This window comes from Hyla sarda, chromosome 1, assembly GCF_029499605.1.
Source record: "Hyla sarda isolate aHylSar1 chromosome 1, aHylSar1.hap1, whole genome shotgun sequence".
Taxonomy (NCBI): domain Eukaryota; kingdom Metazoa; phylum Chordata; class Amphibia; order Anura; family Hylidae; genus Hyla; species Hyla sarda.
The window spans coordinates 328,573,927-328,591,392 of NC_079189.1; the positions used below are offsets into that span (position 1 = coordinate 328,573,927).

The window sequence follows — 17,466 nt, forward strand, 5'->3', positions numbered from 1 at the left end:
ACATGAGATGAGAGCATAGTTTGCACAAATACTCAACAATCCAACTACAATAAAACAGAAGGATCACTCTCCGTTGCACAGCACATTTTCCTACGATAGTAGATGCCTGGAAATTTAACATGAATGCGAACAATGGCTATTCCTCACCCTCATAGAGAAGAAATTAGAATGCGTCCTTAGGTACGCATAATAGGTAGGTATACGAACAATGAAAAGCCATCACTGATTTCTTGATGATACAAGCAGATAGGAGTACTCCCCTGTGTAACTTCAATGTGAACCAGTGGCAGCTCATACGTGACACCTGCCGTTTGCTGAGGCCCTTTAACGACGTAATTCCACTCCTGCATTTCCTACAACAAATGATTGAAACCATGGCTGGTCACGGCAATGGAGATGTTGCGCCTACATCTCAAGGCTACATGAGCCCTGTGGGGGCTGAACTGGAGGAGGAGAATGATGAGGGGCAGAGCGGAGCACAGTTTAGGTTGGATGAGATGGCCGGTGTCTCTAGTCTTCGGACAGGAGAGGAGGAGTAGGAGCAGCCAGAGGAGCTGGAGGGTTATGAGGAAGTTGAGACAGAGGACCCAGACACACCGTGGCAGTATGCCGTGGAGATGGAGGCAGGTAGTCCCTCCGAGTCACTGGCGCAAATGGCACGATGTATGCTCAGTTGCTTGCGTAGTGACCCCCAAATTCTCAAAATTTGTCAGCGGGATGACTTCTGGATCTCCACCTTATTAGACCCTCGCTACCGTCCCAAAATGGGGGCCTTTTTTATACCCACTGAGAGGACAAACTGACCTACTGCAGAGACATTCTACGTAGCCACATGGTCCATCCACTCGTAGGTCTGACTCGGGGGGCCCTCTGTGATCACCTTCCACTGCCATGGCTGCTGGGGAGGGGAGGGGTGGGAGGAGCAGTACCAGCTCAATCAGCAGCAGCCTGAGTCTACAGTCGCTGATGAGTAGCTTTCTTCACCCGCATAGTGAAGCAACTCATCAGCAGCAGGTAGACATGGAGCAGGCCCTGCACCAGCAGGTGGTGGCATACCTTGACATGGCCATGCCAACAACCATTGAAGATCCACTGGACTTCTGGGCAGCCAAACTTGATTTATGGCCACAACTAGCAGAGTTTGCCCTGGAAAAGCTGTCCTGCCCGGCCAGTAGTGTGCCATCAGAGCGGGTGTTTAGTGCGGCCGGGGCCATAGTCACCCCAAGGCGAACTCGTCTGTCCACCAAAAATGTGGAGAGACAGACGTTTGTCAAGATTAATCAGGGATGGATCAGCCAGGATTTCCAGCCACCAATGCCAGATGCCTCAGAGTAGATTGACCAAGCTGCTATACCAACATTTCCCAATTATGGTTGGTTATGAAACCCTCTTGGGTTATCAATTAGGGTTATGTTACCCTCTTTGGTACTGCGATTGCCTGCTCCTGGCTCATCCTGTGTCTTTCAGGAACTACTTGCCTCACTGATGCTTCTGGCCTTGGGCCTTTAATTTTTAGATGTTTAGCAGTAGCTAAATATATGCTTAATGCAAATGTCAACATTGATCTTTAAATGTAAGGGGTTATGAAACCCTCTTGGGTACTGCGAATGCCTGCTCCATACTCATTCTGTGTCTTTCAGGAACTACTTGCCTCCCTGCTCTCAGGCCTTGGGCCTTCAATTTTTGGATGTTTAGCAGTAGCTAAATACATGCTTAATGCAAATTTCAACATTGACTTTTAAATGTAAGGGGTTGGTTATGAAACCCTCTTGGGTACTGCGAATGACTGCTCCTGACTGATTCTGTGTCTTTCAGGAAATAATTGTCTCCCTGATGCCTCAGGCCTTGGGCCTTAAATTTTTGGAAGTTTAGCAGTAGCTAATACATCCTTAATGCTAATTTCAACAATGATCTTTAAATTCTTGGCGCTCTGCTAGGGCCTTATCCTACCCCGCCGGGGCCGATCCGAGGACCTCACTAAACCATCCAATCGGTAGTAGAGACATGCGGTGTGTACAAAGGGCAGGGACTTAATGAACCCGAGCTAATGACCGGCGCTTAATTGTGATTCTTCTTTCCTGGTAAATAATTGCAATCCCTGATCCCTATCGCAAAGGGGGTTCAGCGGGTTGCCCGCACCTGTCGGTGAAAGATAGACACATGCTGGTCCGTTCAGTGTAGCGCGCGTGCAGCCCTGGACATCTGAGGGCATAACACACCTGTTATTGCTCGATCTCGCGAGTGATCGTACAATTTAAGGGGTTATTAAAGCCTCTTGGGTACTGCTGATGCCTACTCCTGACTGCTCCTGTGTCTTTCAGGAAGTACTTGACTTCCTGATGCTTCTGGGCTTGGGCCCTTAATGTTAGGATTTTTGAAATACATACATACATGCTTAATTAAAATTTCAACATTTATGGTGCAATGTATGGGGTTATTAAACACTCTTGGGTAGTGTTTTTTTTTCAAATTTTCTGATAATTATCACAGTAATAAACTTGAATTTTCAACAATAATAACCATTACACCATTGAACGATTGTTGCGTGTGATTTTTTAAGTAAAATTTTCAAAAAAAAAATACGCAGAGGGATGAACTCTGCTTCTTTATTTCATAAAAAATTCTTTTATAGAAGAATGTCTTTTGGTGGTCCACCGTCCTGCATTATAGAGTCTTCTGGACTCTTGGCTATGGGCTTGTTCTTAAACAAAGGTACAAAAACCAAAAATGGCCGGTCAGAGCTATGGAAACGTTGCGCCTACATCTTACGGCCACATGAGCCTTGTGGGTGCTTGTGAGATTAGGTCCTTTGTCCTGGACACAAATTTTGATTTAAATTTCAAATAAAAAAATCACACATTTCAATGGTCTCCTCATGCTGCAGCCAACTCCAGGCTGCATCATTCTGATAATATATAGAGAGCACTCGCTGTCCTAAATTTTTGTTAACATTTTTCGTCAAAAATGTTTGTCTTTTTTATTAGGGATTGTGAAGCTTTGGTGCGTACTCATACATCAGCCAACTCCAGCCTGTGTCATTCAGGCAATATGTGGTTTACTGATGGCGCTGCTGGGCCTGGGTCTATGAATTTCACATTTTCTCATAGGTAGCACCCGCTATCCATAAGTCTTCTTCATAAATTTCTACAATTGTTGTTTGTTTTTTTTGAGGGATTGTGAAGCTCTAGTGTGTACTTATGCATCAGCCAACTCCAGGGTGTGTCTTTCATGCAACATATAGGTAGCACCCTTTGTCCTAAATATTCTTAAAATTATTTTAAAAATGGTTGTTTTTTCTTTGGAATTCTGAAGCCCTGGTGTGTACTCAATGCTGCTTCCTGCTACACTCTGTCAGCCCGTTGATCCTGCGACAGTGTGCTACTCCGCCTCCACATCCTCCTCTGTGTCTTAAGCCTCCACTGCCTGGACGAGTCTCAGTGGCCCTTCCATGTGTGCAGGTCACGGCAGTGTCACGCTGTTCTTCACATGGTTTGCCTTGGCAAGAAACAATGGCCGGTCAGGGTAATGGAGATGTTTCACCTAAATCTCACGGCCACATGAGCCCTGTGTGGGCTTGTTGGATTTGGTCCTTCGTACCCACACGCTGGGGTCCGGGACACGAAAAGGTTGTTTTAAATTTCAAATAAAAAAATGATGGCGCTGCTGGGCCTGGGTCTGTTAATTTCAAATTTTCTCATGCGTAGCACCCGCTATCCAAAATCTTTTTCAAAAATTTCTAAAATTGTGGTGTTTTTTGGGGGGATTGTGAAGCCCTGGTGTGTACTCGTGCATCAGCCAACTCCAGGCTGTGTCATTCAGGCAATATATGGGTTACTGATGCCGCTGTGGGGCCTGGGTCTGTTAATTTCAAATTTTCTCATAGGTAGCACCCGCTATCCAAAATCTTTTTCAAAAATTTCTAAAATTGTGTTTTTTTTGGGAGGGATTGTGAAGCCCTCGTGTGTACTCGTGCATCAGCCAACTCCAGGCTGTGTCATTCAGGCAATATATGGGTTACTGATGCCGCTGTGGGGCCTGGGTCTGGTAATTTCAAATTTTCTCATAGGTAGCACCCGCTATCCAAAATCTTCGGTTTAAATTTATTAATTCATCTTTTAATCTTAGGGATTGTGAAGGCCTAGTGCCTACTCATGCTGCCAACACCTCCATGCTGTGTCATTCAGCCACTATATGGTGTCCTCATGCTTCAGCCTCATCCAAGCTGTGTCATTCAGCCACTATATGGTGTCCTCATGCTGACAACATGTCCATGCTATGTCATTCAGCCACTATATGGTGTCCTCATGCGGCCAACATGTCCATGCTGTGTCATTAAGCCACTATATGGTCTCCTCATGCTGACAACACCTCCATGCTGTGTCATTCAGCCACTGTATGGTGTCCCCATGCTTCAGCTTCATCCAAGCTGTGTCATTCAGCCACTATATAGTGTCCTCATGCTGCCAACACCTCCACACGGTGCCATTCAGCCACTATAAGGTGTCCTCATGCTGCCAACACCTCCATGCTGTGGCATTCAGCCACTATATGGAGTCCTCATACTTCAGCCTCATCCAAGCTGTGTCATTCAGCCACTATATGGTATCCTCATGCTGCCAACATGTCCATGCTGTGTCATTAAGCCACTATATGGTCTCCTCATGCTGACAACACCTCCATGCTGTGTCATTCTGCCACTATATGGTGTCCTCATGCTTCAGCTTCATCCAAGCTGTGTCATTCAGCCACTATATGGTGTCCTCATGCTGCCAACACCTCCACACTGTGCCATTCATCCACTATATCGTCTCCTCATGCTGCCAACACATCCACACTGTGTCATTCAGCCACTATATGGTGTCCTCATGCTTCAGCCTCATCCAAGCTATGTCATTCAGCCACTATATGGTGTCCTCATGCTGCCAACACCTCCATTCTGTGTCATTCTGCCACTATATGGTGTCCTCATGCTGCCAACACCTCCACACTGTGCCATTCAGCCACTATATGGTGTCCTCATGCTGCCAACACCTCCATGCTGTGTCATTCAGCCACTATATGGTGTCCTCATGCTTCAGCCTCATCCAAGCTGTGTCATTCAGCCACTATATGGTGTCCTCATGCTGACAACATGTCCATGCTGTGTCATTCAGCCACTATATGGTGTCCTCATGCGGTCAACATGTCCATGCTGTGTCATTCTGCCACTATATGGTCTCCTCATGCTGACAACACCTCCATGCTGTGTCATTCAGCCACTATATGGTGTCCCAATGCTTCAGCTTCATCCAAGCTGTGTCATTCAGCCACTATATAGTGTCCTCATGCTGCCAACACCTCCACACTGTGCCATTCAGCCACTATATGGTGTCATCATGCTGCCAACACCTCCATGCTGTGTCATTCAGCCACTAGATGGAGTCCTCATGCTTCAGCCTCATCCAAGCTGTGTCATTCAGCCACTATATGGTGTCCTCATGCTGCCAACATGTCCATGCTGTGTCATTCAGCCACTATATGGTGTCCTCATGCTTCAGCCTCATCCAAGCTGTGTCATTGAGCCACTATATGGTGTCCTCATGCTGACAACATGTCCATGCTGTGTCATTAAGCCACTATATGGTCTCCTCATGCTGACAACACCTCCATGCTGTGTCATTCAGCCACTATATGGTGTCCCCATGCTTCAGCTTCATCCAAGCTGTGTCATTCAGCCACTATATGGTGTCCTCATGCTGCCAACACCTCCATGCTGTGTCATTCAGCCACTATATGGTGTCCTCATGCTTCAGCCTCATCCAAGCTGTGTCATTCAGCCACGATATGGTGTCATCATGCTGACAACATGTCCATGCTGTGTCATTCAGCCACTATATGGTGTCCTCATGCTGCCAACATGTCCATGCTGTGTCATTAAGCCACTATATGGTCTCCTCATGCTGACAACACCTCCATGCTGTGTCATTCTGCCACTATATGGTGTTCTCATGCTTCAGCTTCATCCAAGCTGTGTCATTCAGCCACTATATGGTGTCCTCATGCTGCCAAAACCTCCACAGTGTGCCATTCAGCCACTATATGGTGTCCTCATGCTGACAACACCTCCATTCTGTGTCATTCAGCCACTATATAGTGTCCTCATGCTGCCAACACCTCCATTCTGTATCATTCAGCCACTATATGGTGTCCTCATGCTGCCAACACCTCCATACTGTGCCATTCAGCCACTATATGGTGTCCTCATGCTGCCAACACCTCCATTCTGTGTCATTGAGCCACTATATGGTGTCCTCATGCTTCAGCCTCATCCAAGCTGTGTCATTCAGCCACTATATGGTGTCCTCTTGCTGCCAACACTTCAACGCTGTGCCATTCAGCCACTAAATGGTCTCCTCATGCTGCCAACACCTCCACGCTGTCATTCAGTCACTATATGGTCTCCTGACACTGATGCCACCACCAGGCTCTGTCATTGTGCTGTTGTGCGGCAGTGATTCTAAAAGCGATGCCGGTAATCTGCATGTTATTCTGAATAACAGTATTATTTCACTAACCCAGCACACTCCATATGCGTTTTAGAACACAGCAAAGTGTTCTATACCCCAATAGAGGCTGTATAGAGGCTGTATGTAGGCTAGAAATAGCCTTTTTTTAATATAAATTTGCCGCAAAAAAATTGGGATCAAAACAAACTTTTCCGGAAGATTCGGCGAATCGGCCGAATCAAATTTTTGAAAAGTTTGCTCATCTCTAATTTCTATGTAACAGATGAACATACAGTCTCATTGGTTTAATGAGACCATTTGAAACATAGAATAGGAGCAATGTCTCAAACACATAATATAACATAATGTATAGAGAGTAGAGGAAAGAGAAGAAAGAGAAAGAAGGAGAAAGACAATATGTGGTATAAAAATCCAGAAGTACTGATTGTGAATCATGATGTATCATTTCATGTTTTTTTTGTGTCAATCATAATGTAAGTGAGCGAGATTATTTTTAGTAGTTACCTGGATACATAAAGCTAATTTGAAAGATGGTAGTAGCGATTCTGGGGTGCCCCTCCTCCGCTTCATCTGTATGTCATCAGGTTGTGCTGTGTTGTTGTATATATCTGCTCTTCTCTGGTTGTATCATCCCATCAAGCTGAAGCTTGGATTGAAAATGTGCTTTAGCTGATGTAGACCTTGGATATACTGTAACTGTGAACAGAGACTGTGAAAATGCTAAACCATGTTTTCCGCCATCTTCAGTTAATGTTATTTGTTATCAGAGACTGATCATAAGAGTGAGTGTCCTCTTTGAGAGACTGTAACAGTTTAAAAAGTACCTGTCACCAAATAAACTGTTCTAAACTAACCCAGGCTATGTTCCCTAACTACTCCTAACACTCCTTCCATCCTTAAAAAATTCAGAGCTTTAAAAAGCTTTGTATCTTGCGTTTATTCTGGCTCACATGTCCCAGCAATATCCCAGCAGGAGAAAGTGGGCATTTCCTAGCAGGCATGCCACTAAAGCCTGCTGGGGGACCACTTCTGCCCTCACATTGTTGCAGTGTTGTGATGAATAGAATACCTCAGGCTCTGTGCAGCTTTCAATGAGGCTCTATGCATGTTTCAGTGAAGCTCTGTGCAGCTTTCAATGAGGCTCTATGCATATTTCAGTGAGGCTCTGTGCATCTTTCAGTGAGGCTCTTTGCTGCTTTCAGTGAGGCTCTATTCAGCTTTCAGTGAGGCTCTGTGAAACTTTCAGTGAGGTTTTGTGCCACTTTCAATGAGGCTCTGTGCAGCTTTCAGTCTGTGCAGCCTCAGTGAGGCTCTGTGCAGCTGTCAATCAAGCTCAGAGTAGAGAAACACTTCCTAAGTTTAGTCTCCTGCCAGGTCAGGAGGAGACCAAACTCACTGTATTAATTGCAGCAGGGAAGAGAACAGAGCCACCTAGTAGTCGTTTTTTCTATTATATTTTAAACATATGTTGATTTTAAAAGCAAGTGAATGGGTAAGGGTCTGTTAATTACACAAGCAATACTATATTAAAAGTTTTATTTGTTGACAGGTACTCTTGTAACTGTTGCCATCCTGGACAGATTGTTTTCATAGTAATCATCGAGTTGTACGACACTCAGAAAAGGCCATGTCTTAGGGCCCTATTACATGGGGCAATGATCAAATAGGCTTGTTCGATGGTTGATTGCGTCATTTTGTCCTGCTAAAAAAATCATTGGCGATCAGCCGCACGTCTCCTTTGTAATTGGGTTGCACAAATAATCCAGTGATTTTTCTTGCAGCACTCCCTGCATGATGGTCGATGCCAAGATCATTGCTCATTTACAGGGACAGCTATGGCTGTCATATGGCCCTTACACCCTCTTGTTTCCTATTACCAAGTTTCTACCTACTGTGTTTATAATCATTAAGCAGTTTGAGATGTCGCAGAAAAATACAATGTGCACTTTTGCATATTATTGTGATGCTGTTTGCATTTTTGAAGCTAATAATGATGTAAGTTTTTCTTTTCCATTTTGTGGTGCAATCTGCTTAATGATTTTTTTGTATGTCTATGCCAGTTGATGAGATTGTTGACGTTGCATCTGTGGATAGCCACTTTTGTGCTGTTGGACTACATACTTTTTATGTTCCAGGGACATGTCAAAAGTTTTGATGGGTCCAGTCTCACCAGCTGCCACCCCCTCCAATTGCTAGATGTAGCCGGGTGATGCATGGGCAATGCGAGCACAGAGGCTGTAGTTGGGTCAAGGGCACATATACTTTTTAACTGATCCTCTAATAGGCACACCAGTCCATATTGTAATGCTCCTTACACAAACATAATTTGCACAGAGCAGTCATTAAAAGAAAATCGTATCTGCCATCTGTTCACACGAGTCAATGTGTCAAGTATGCCAAGCAACATCTTGATAAACCAGAGCTATTTTGGACTTAACATTTGCATCATCAGATCACAGCACTTAACTATTTAGCTACAATGACCAAAGGCATGCTTGTTAAAAGGAGAAAATGTCAAGGAAAGACCTCCTGAGCACAGTTGCCAACCATCACTAAATTCCTGGATAGTCCATAAACGCTGGGAAGTTTTTTCTGTTGTATGTGAAAAAACGGTGTGTCCAGAATTTTTTTTTTTACATTGAAGGAGAATACTACTACTCCCAGCATGGAACAGACTGCTCCATGAATGGAGTAGTAGTACCTGTGCTAATAGACAGATCGCCCGTGTGTCACTCCTGACAACCGCTTCGATCGTTCTGTATAATGTATAGATGCGGGAGGCTTTCTCGCATCTAGATAGGACGATCACATTGGGTGTCAGGAGTGATACCTGCTGTGATCTGTCCTTAACTGCAGGTACTACTACTCCCAACATGGAGCACACTCTGCTCCATGCTGGGAGCTCTAGTACCTGCATTAATAGACAGATCGCAGCAAGTGTCACTTCTGACACCTGATTCATTTGTCCTGTATAATGTATAGATGCGGCCGGCCGGCCGGCCGCTCTTCTCTGGTCCCATTGTAGTATGAATATATGCCATATATATACCAATTATTCATATTTCCCGCAGAGAGATGTGAATGGCTGGAACCTTCTGGCCAATCACAGCTCTCTGTGGGAATTATGAATAAGTGAAGTGAATTCTATTTACATCATTGGCCGGCCAGAGTATAGTGCAGAGATGCAAGCGCAGGAGAAAGCCGCTCCATCTCTGCAATAGAAACGACAATCACATCTGGTGTCAGGAGTGACACCTGCTGAGATCTGTCTATTAGTACAGGTACTACAGTTCCCATCATGAAAAAGTCTGCTCCATGCTGGGAGTAGTAGTATTATCTAAAAAATGAAAAAAATTAAGAAAATAATTGAAACACACATACACACACTTTATTGAACACAATATTAAAATATTAATTATTAAAAATTTATTATTTTTACATTTAAATGGCCCCTTTCCACATTTTTATTATTGTCGGCTGCATTTTTAGTTCCCTGCCCACCCACATAAATTGATCCCTGTTTAAAAATTAACATTTTTTTTTCCCGGGAGCAGGCAGGAACCAGAAAATTCAGTGCTCAATATTAAAAATGGGGCAAAAAAGTAAAGTGAAATAAAAAAAAACTATGATTTAGAAAGAAAACTAGAAACAAAATTATGACATGCACTCCTCATTAATTTTAATATTAAGTGCTGAATTTTCTGGTCCCTGCCTGCTCCTGAAAAAAAAAAATGTTAATGTTCATTTATAAACAGGAATCTATTTATGTGGGTGGTCAGGGACCTAAAAATGTAGCCGACAATAATAAAAATGTAGTGTGTGTGTGTTTTTCACTTTACCATGATGGGAATAGTAGTTCCTGTACTAATAGACAGATCGCCCCGAGTGTCATTCCTGACACCCAAAGCGATCGTCCATAATATAGCAGAGATGCGGAGTGGCTCTATACAGCGCTCACATCTTTCCACTATACTCTGGGCCGGACAGTGATGTGAATAGAAATTCACATCAATGTCCAGCCCGGAGTATAGTGCAGAGAGTGGCCGGCCGGAGTACAGAGCAGAGATGCGAGCGCAGGAGACAGCCGCTCCGCATCTCAGGGATGAAGGATGATCGCCTGACGCAATAACAAAGAAAATATTAATTTAAAAGAATAATAAAATTAGGTAGGGTAGCATTAAAAAAAATATTAAAAAAAGATACAGTAGTGATGGAAAAAATTGTATTTAAAGACATTTATCTTAATTATAACAAAATTTTAATAACTTTTTAAACATGGATCAATTTATGTGGGCAAGCAGGGCACTAAAAATGTAGCTGACAATAATAAAAATGTAGTGTATGTGTGTTTTTCACTTTTTTTTAAAATATACTACTACTTCCAGCATGGAATACACCGTTCCATGATGGGAATAGTAGTACATGTACTAATTGACAGATCACCGTGTCATCTGACACCTGTTACAATCCTCCTGTATACTGTATAGATGTAGATGCAGCCGGCCGCTCTTCTAGCCACTCTTCCATGGTCCCCTGCACTGCCGTGTATATACACTTATTCATATTTCCCGCAGAGAGCTGTGAGTGGCCAGATGGTTCCAGCCACTCACAGCTTTCTGCAGGAAATATGAATAATAGGTATATATACAGCATAATATATATATATATATATATATATATATATATACTACAGTGGGACCAGAGAAGAGCTTCAGGCCGCCCGCATCTATACATTATACAGGATGATCTCTTCGGGTGTCAGAAGTGACACCCGCTGCAATCTGTCTATTAATGCAGGTACTACAGCTCCCAGCATGGAGCAGAGTGTGCTCCATGTTGGGAGTAGTAGTACCTGCAGTTGATGACAGATCACAGCAAGTGTCACTCCTAACACCAGCTGCGATTGTCCTATCTATTGCAGAGATGCGAGCGCAGGAGAAAGACGCTGGCATCTATACATTATACACGACGATCACAGGGGTGTCGCTAATGAAGAAATTCGTTATTTAGAATCGTGTTGAAGTTCGGATTCGGTCCAATTCGAATTTTTCATGAAATTTGGAACAAATTCGACTTCGTCAGATTTGATTAGCTCATCTCTTGCTGTGAACACAGAAAACGTGTACTAAAAAATACTATATATATACAAAATTTTAAAAAAATTCATCAAAATTGCTTTTTCACAGTCAGTGGAGAAAATTATTTGGAAACATGGTTGGGTATAATAACAACCAATTCAAAGCATACTTCGAAGTTAGTATTGTACTACTTAAAAAGAAAGTAACGTTTTGGAATGGCCTACACAGTCTCCAAATTGATTATTTATTATGACCTTGAATTATCATGCAAGGTTTTCATTATTGAAAACAATACTATGTGTAGTACTGACATGTTTTTGTGTGCGTTTTTTATACATAAAAAAAATCACAGAAAAAGGCCACAATTACTGGTTACTGATGCAAGGGCACCTATTCCCACCATGATTCAGGTCAGCCACAATGTTATATGGGTGAGGTTGCACAGGTGCAAAATACTGATGAACAACCACCCCCACGCCTACTTCTCATGGGGGGTGGTTGCCTAGTATTATAGTTGCACACAGATAAGGCATATACAGGGTGCACCATGCTGGCTTACAGCCTATTAGTGATGCCCATAATATTCTATCTGACAGGCTGCCCATTATCTTATATGTGCACCCCACAAAGACTTGCCCCACAGTTGCCCCCCCTTCCTCAAAAGAACAGACCACATAATAAAAAAGATATACTCCATATGATAAACATGAGGTATAAGTTGATATTTCGACCAAAATGCGCAAGCTCACAACCAGTGTCAAAGGTCCTCATTCGCTTGGGAGTCCCTACACTAACATTATAGAAAAAATTACAGAAAAATGGGACAGATCACTCAAAAATCACAGAAAAAAAGCCACACTTACTGGTTACTGGTATAACAGGATAGACACATATTCCTACTATGATGCAGTTTTTATAGCTGTCTAAACTCTTGCACAGTTTTCTGCTCAGTACTGAGCAACTGACTTTTCTTTAGCTCTCTCTGCACAGTTCTCTGTACAGTACTAAGCACCTGAGGTCTCTTTAGGAGCATTTATTTACTTGACCTATTACTAAAAAAATTTTGCCATCTCGCTCGGCATGTAATAGAATCTGTGTTTAAGTTTAAACTGAATTACTCTGGTTTTTTTATTAAGAGATGCATTAAGAGAGTTGGACTAGTTAAAATATCTTTCCAATCCCGCACTAGGGTTTGCCCAAGATCTGTCGCCCATTTTCCCCTGCTGAGAAATTCTATGCCAAAAGACTGTATTATTTAGTATTTTATAAAAACTAGACTGACTTTTTTCCCTTGTTCCCAATATTACTTCATATATATATATGTATGTTGAAATTGAAAGTATTGAAAAAATGTTATTTCTTTAAAGGGGCACTCCATTGCTAGATATGTTATCCCCTATCCAAAGGATAGGGGACAACATGTCTGATTGTGGGGCTCCGCCACTGGGGACCCCCATGATCTCTGCAGCGGCACCCCGTGATGGATAACTGGCAAAAAACATGTCTATGAGAGGAGGCATGATGGGTGTGTACTAGCTGTCACACCTCCTCCAATAGACATGAATGGAGGGGGCGTGGTGTGACATCACGATCACGGAAGACCCAGGCTTCCGTGACCGTAACACTGCAGCATCGGCCAGGAGATTGCAGGGGGTCCCTGCAGCTAGACCACAGCAATCAGACATGTTATCCCCTATCCTTTGGATAGGGAATAACATGTCTAGGGGCGGAGTACCCCTTTATGCCCATACATTTTTTACCCCCTTTTACCCCAAAATTCCCATCTGTTTGTGGCACCCATGTTCAGTGCCAGCTCCATATTGTGCCCCCCTTTTTTTAAATAATTTTCAGTCATAATAAACCTGATTCCATCGCCTCTAAAAAATGTTTAAATTTTCAGCTAAATTCTTTAACCAAATACTGAAACCATCCACTACCCAGACTACCTGTAATGAAGTACAAGCTAAGTAATATTGTCTAAAATTTTGAATAGCTAACCCACCCTTATTTTTTGGAATTGATAAATATTTCAGTTTAATTCTAACTCTCTCCCCCATATCAGATAGTTTTAGATTTTATCAAGTTTTTTAAACCAACATTCTCATATTTTGATTAGGGATAAAATACAGTACCTGAGGCAACACCACCATTTTTATCAACACAATATAATCTGCCATTGATGAGGGAAGTTTCAACTATACAGTGCTTTTTTTCAGCTTTATAATAATTGGCCCTAAATGAAAGGTCTCTCTGCACATTTAAAATGATTTCAGGACAGGGCTGTACTGGCTTTTACATAAAACTAAGCTGTGCTATACAATTTAACAAGAGCTTGATTGGCTAGTTATTTATTTATGTATTTATTTTATTTATTTCCAAACTATTCTTCTTTTCTTAAACCATGTGAAAAGCCCAAGGTTTACTCTTGGACTCTTTGTTTTTTTGGGGAACATTTTCATTTATCTCTAGTTACAATATAGAGCGCAAGGTATTTATATTTAGGCATGTATAGAACAATAGCCTTATGGTCCATCTAGTGGTAAAAGTAGATAATTCTCTGTTTACACTTTCTGTATTTTGAAACCCAAAGATTCATTGTGTTGGCCTTCTTTAATCGTAAAATAGTTTGAGTTGCTGCTCATATGTCAAATTGGTCCTTAAAGAAGAAGAATCATGGACAAAAACGTATTCCCTATTTGCAGAATAGAGGATAAGTTTTAGATCACGGGGGGTCCAAGCGCTGCCCCCCGTGATCTCCTGTATGGAGCCCCGGCTCTCCTCCACAGCGGCACGTAATGACCTCCACCCGAAGGGGGGCAGCCACGTCCCCTCTATATAGCTCTATGGGAGAGCCGAAGATTCCCGAAATGTACTTTTCCTTTAATACAAGGTCCAGTGCCAGATTTAGGGGTGCATGACCTGTGCAGCTACACAGGGTGAATCCCTCTCACCCTTTTGAGAAGAACTGCAAGTGACATAATGATTACGCAACAAGCCAATGCAGAGGAATAATATTTATTTAATGCCAACAGATTCCACAGCACTTTACAATTTTGAAGGTACGAATAAAGATAAATATGAGACATTACAATATTATACAGTACAATAAATATTCAAACAGGAGTCAGAGCCCCATGTATAAGGGATGTGGTTGAGGCTAGAGATGAGCAGATTTTTTAGAAGTTTGGTTTTGCAAGTTCGCACTGTTAGGTCACCCAGGAGTGTATCTATGTACTTCTGAGCTGTTTTTAAGGCAAAAAATCATTTTAAAGTTATTGATTTTAAACGCAATGGGTAAACGGATAATACCCAGTGGTAACTAGCAGGTTTAAAAAAAAAAAAACACATTGCACTAGCAGAATTTTTATGCTTTCTAAAATGAATGTCCAAAAATGACCCCTTTTTTGTTTGCAGATGCCTGCTGGTATTTATATGCACACAGAGGTATCTAAAGAAAGAATCCAAGGAACAATGGCTTTTTCCGAGTGGTCCAAAAAATTATCCTTTTTGGAAGGAACAAGTTTTGTGCCTAGAAAGTGAAGAAGCAAAATGTGAAAAATGATTCCCGTAATGTGGCAAAGCAACAGGACTGGCATCCTAGAAAGTGCACAAAAGTGACACAAAACCCTCTCTACTTTTTCACAGTGTAATACAAAACAAAACTGCCACAATTAACTTCCCATCAAACTGATTTTGTAGAACAAATGCAGGATGCTTTCTGCAGTGCTGCGTTACTACAATTATTATATATGTGTGGTTCTACTCCTTAGTGTTCCTCAGAGAGATCATATCCTAACACATGCTCTCTTAAAAATGGCTCAAGAAGCTATGTGCATAGACTTTTATACTGGTTACGACATCACCCCAATATTGCCTTCTGATTGTCTGGGACAGTTTCTTGAATAGCATTATGGGATCCTTTTAGGTCATGTGATACTGTAGCAGGTTCTGTCGAACCGAGGTTTGAGTTCTAGCCAAATTGAACTATTAGCAAAGTTCTGACTGAACTCTGGTTCTACAGGTTTATTTATTTCATTTCTAGTTGAGACAAAAGGTAGAAAGTGCTTTAATTCAAAAACTTTTTATATGTTGTACATCTTGGCAAAACATTAACCTTTCTAATATACTTCATAAGAAAATGTTATTTCCTTTTTTATTGAAATCAAGGCTTATAAAATCATTACTTTCTCCAAGCTGAAGCACAGACATAGACAAAGTCCAGTATGTGAGGGTGGGCTAGTACTCCTCTGTGCTCTCTCTCCTGTCTGAGAGGACTCCTCTGCACTCTCTCCTGTCTGATAGTACTCCTCTGTGCTCTCTCCTGTCTGAAAGTACTTCTCTGTGCTCTCTCCTGTCTGATAGGACTCCTCTGCACTCTCTCCTGTCTGATAGTACTCCTCTGTGCTCTCTCCTGTCTGATAGTACTCCTCTGTGCTCTCTCATGTCTGATAGTACTCTTCTGTGCTCTATCCTGTCTGATAGGACTCCTCTGCACTCTCTCCTGTCTGATAGTACTCCTCTGTGCTCTCTCCTGTCTGATAGTACTTCTCTGTGCTCTCTCCTTTCTGATAGTACTCCTCTGTGCTCTCTCGTGTCTGATAGTACTCCTCTGTGCTCTCTCCTGTCTGATAGGACTTCTCTGTGCTCTCTCCTGTCTGATAGGACTCCTCTGTACTCTCTCCTGTCTGATAGTACTCCTCTGTGCTCTCTCCTGTCTGATAGTACTCCTCTGTGCTCTCTCCTGTCTGATAGCACTCCTCTGTGCTCTCTCCTGTCTGATAGTATTCCTCTGTGCTCTCTCCTGTCTGATAGTACTCCTCTGTGCTCTCTCCTGTCTGATAGTACTCCTCTGTGCTCTCTCCTGTCTGATAGCACTCCTCTGTGCTCTCTCCTGTCTGATAGTACTCCTCTGTGCTCTCTCCTGTCTGATAGTACTCCTCTGTGCTCTCTCCTGTCTGATAGTACTCCTCTGTGCTCTCTCCGGTCTGATAGCATTCCTCTGTGCTCTCTTCTGTCTGATAGCACTCCTCTGTGCTCTCTCCTGTCTGATAGGAGTCCTCTGTGCTCTCTTCTGTCTGATAGCACTCCTCTGTGCTCTCTCCTGTCTGATAGTACTCCTCTGTGCTCTCTCCTGTCTGATAGGACTCCTCTGTGCTCTATCCTGTCTGACAGGACTCCTCTGTGCCCTCTCGTGCCTGATAGTACTCCTCTGTGCTCTCTCCTATCTGATAGTACTCCTCTGTGCTCTCTCCTATCTGATAGTACTCCTCTGTGCTCTCTCCTGTCTGTTAGGACACCTCTAAGATCTATCCTGTCTGATAGGACTCCTCTGTGCCCTCTCTGTCTGATAGTATTCCTGAAGTCTCAGGGGGCAGTGATTGTGGGGGAGACCAATAGGGGAACATTATAGTCCTGCTTAAAGAGATGTGTCTTTAGGGCATGGTTAAACTGGATGTTGGGTATAAATCTGAGAGTTTCAGGCATTGTATTTCAGAGAAGTCTTAAAGACGGAAGTGAGAGGTTCAGATTTGTACATATTTGTACATAAAGGATGGCAGACAAAGATTAGGGAGGAGATATTGGAAGGTGCAGCATTGCAGAGAGCTTTGTGGGAGAGAGGGAGGATTTTGTACTGTATTCTGGACTGAATGGGTTACCAGTGTAGTGACTGACACAGGGTAGAGGCATCGGTGTAACAGCTTTTAGAGGCAGATGAGTACTGGTCTATGTGAGGTGTGTATGTTAAATAGAGAGGTCTGGGTCCTGAATTTATTTAGAGCTCTTGGTCTGTGGTTTGAGTTAGTTTGAGATCTTATTCATTTAACCCCTTCTTGACCCAGCAAATCTTTTTTTGTTGGCTCGTGTTTTTTTGGCTACTCACA

At 42.7% G+C, this 17,466-nt stretch overlaps 1 protein-coding gene across 5 annotated transcripts in view; it reads left to right on the forward strand.

Annotated features, from left to right (window-relative positions):
• LOC130273130 (thioredoxin-like) overlaps positions 1–17,466 on the forward strand; it is a 67,907-nt gene that overhangs the window by 15,873 nt on the left and 34,568 nt on the right. Inside the window, exon 3 of one of the 5 annotated variants that reach the window (XR_008843890.1) lies at positions 14,999–16,054. The exons of the other annotated variants lie outside the window; for them this stretch is intronic. The gene's annotated coding sequence lies outside the window, so the exon portion shown is untranslated. Of the gene's footprint in view, positions 1–14,998; positions 16,055–17,466 lie in introns of those variants that run through there. 5 annotated transcript variants of the gene reach the window in all.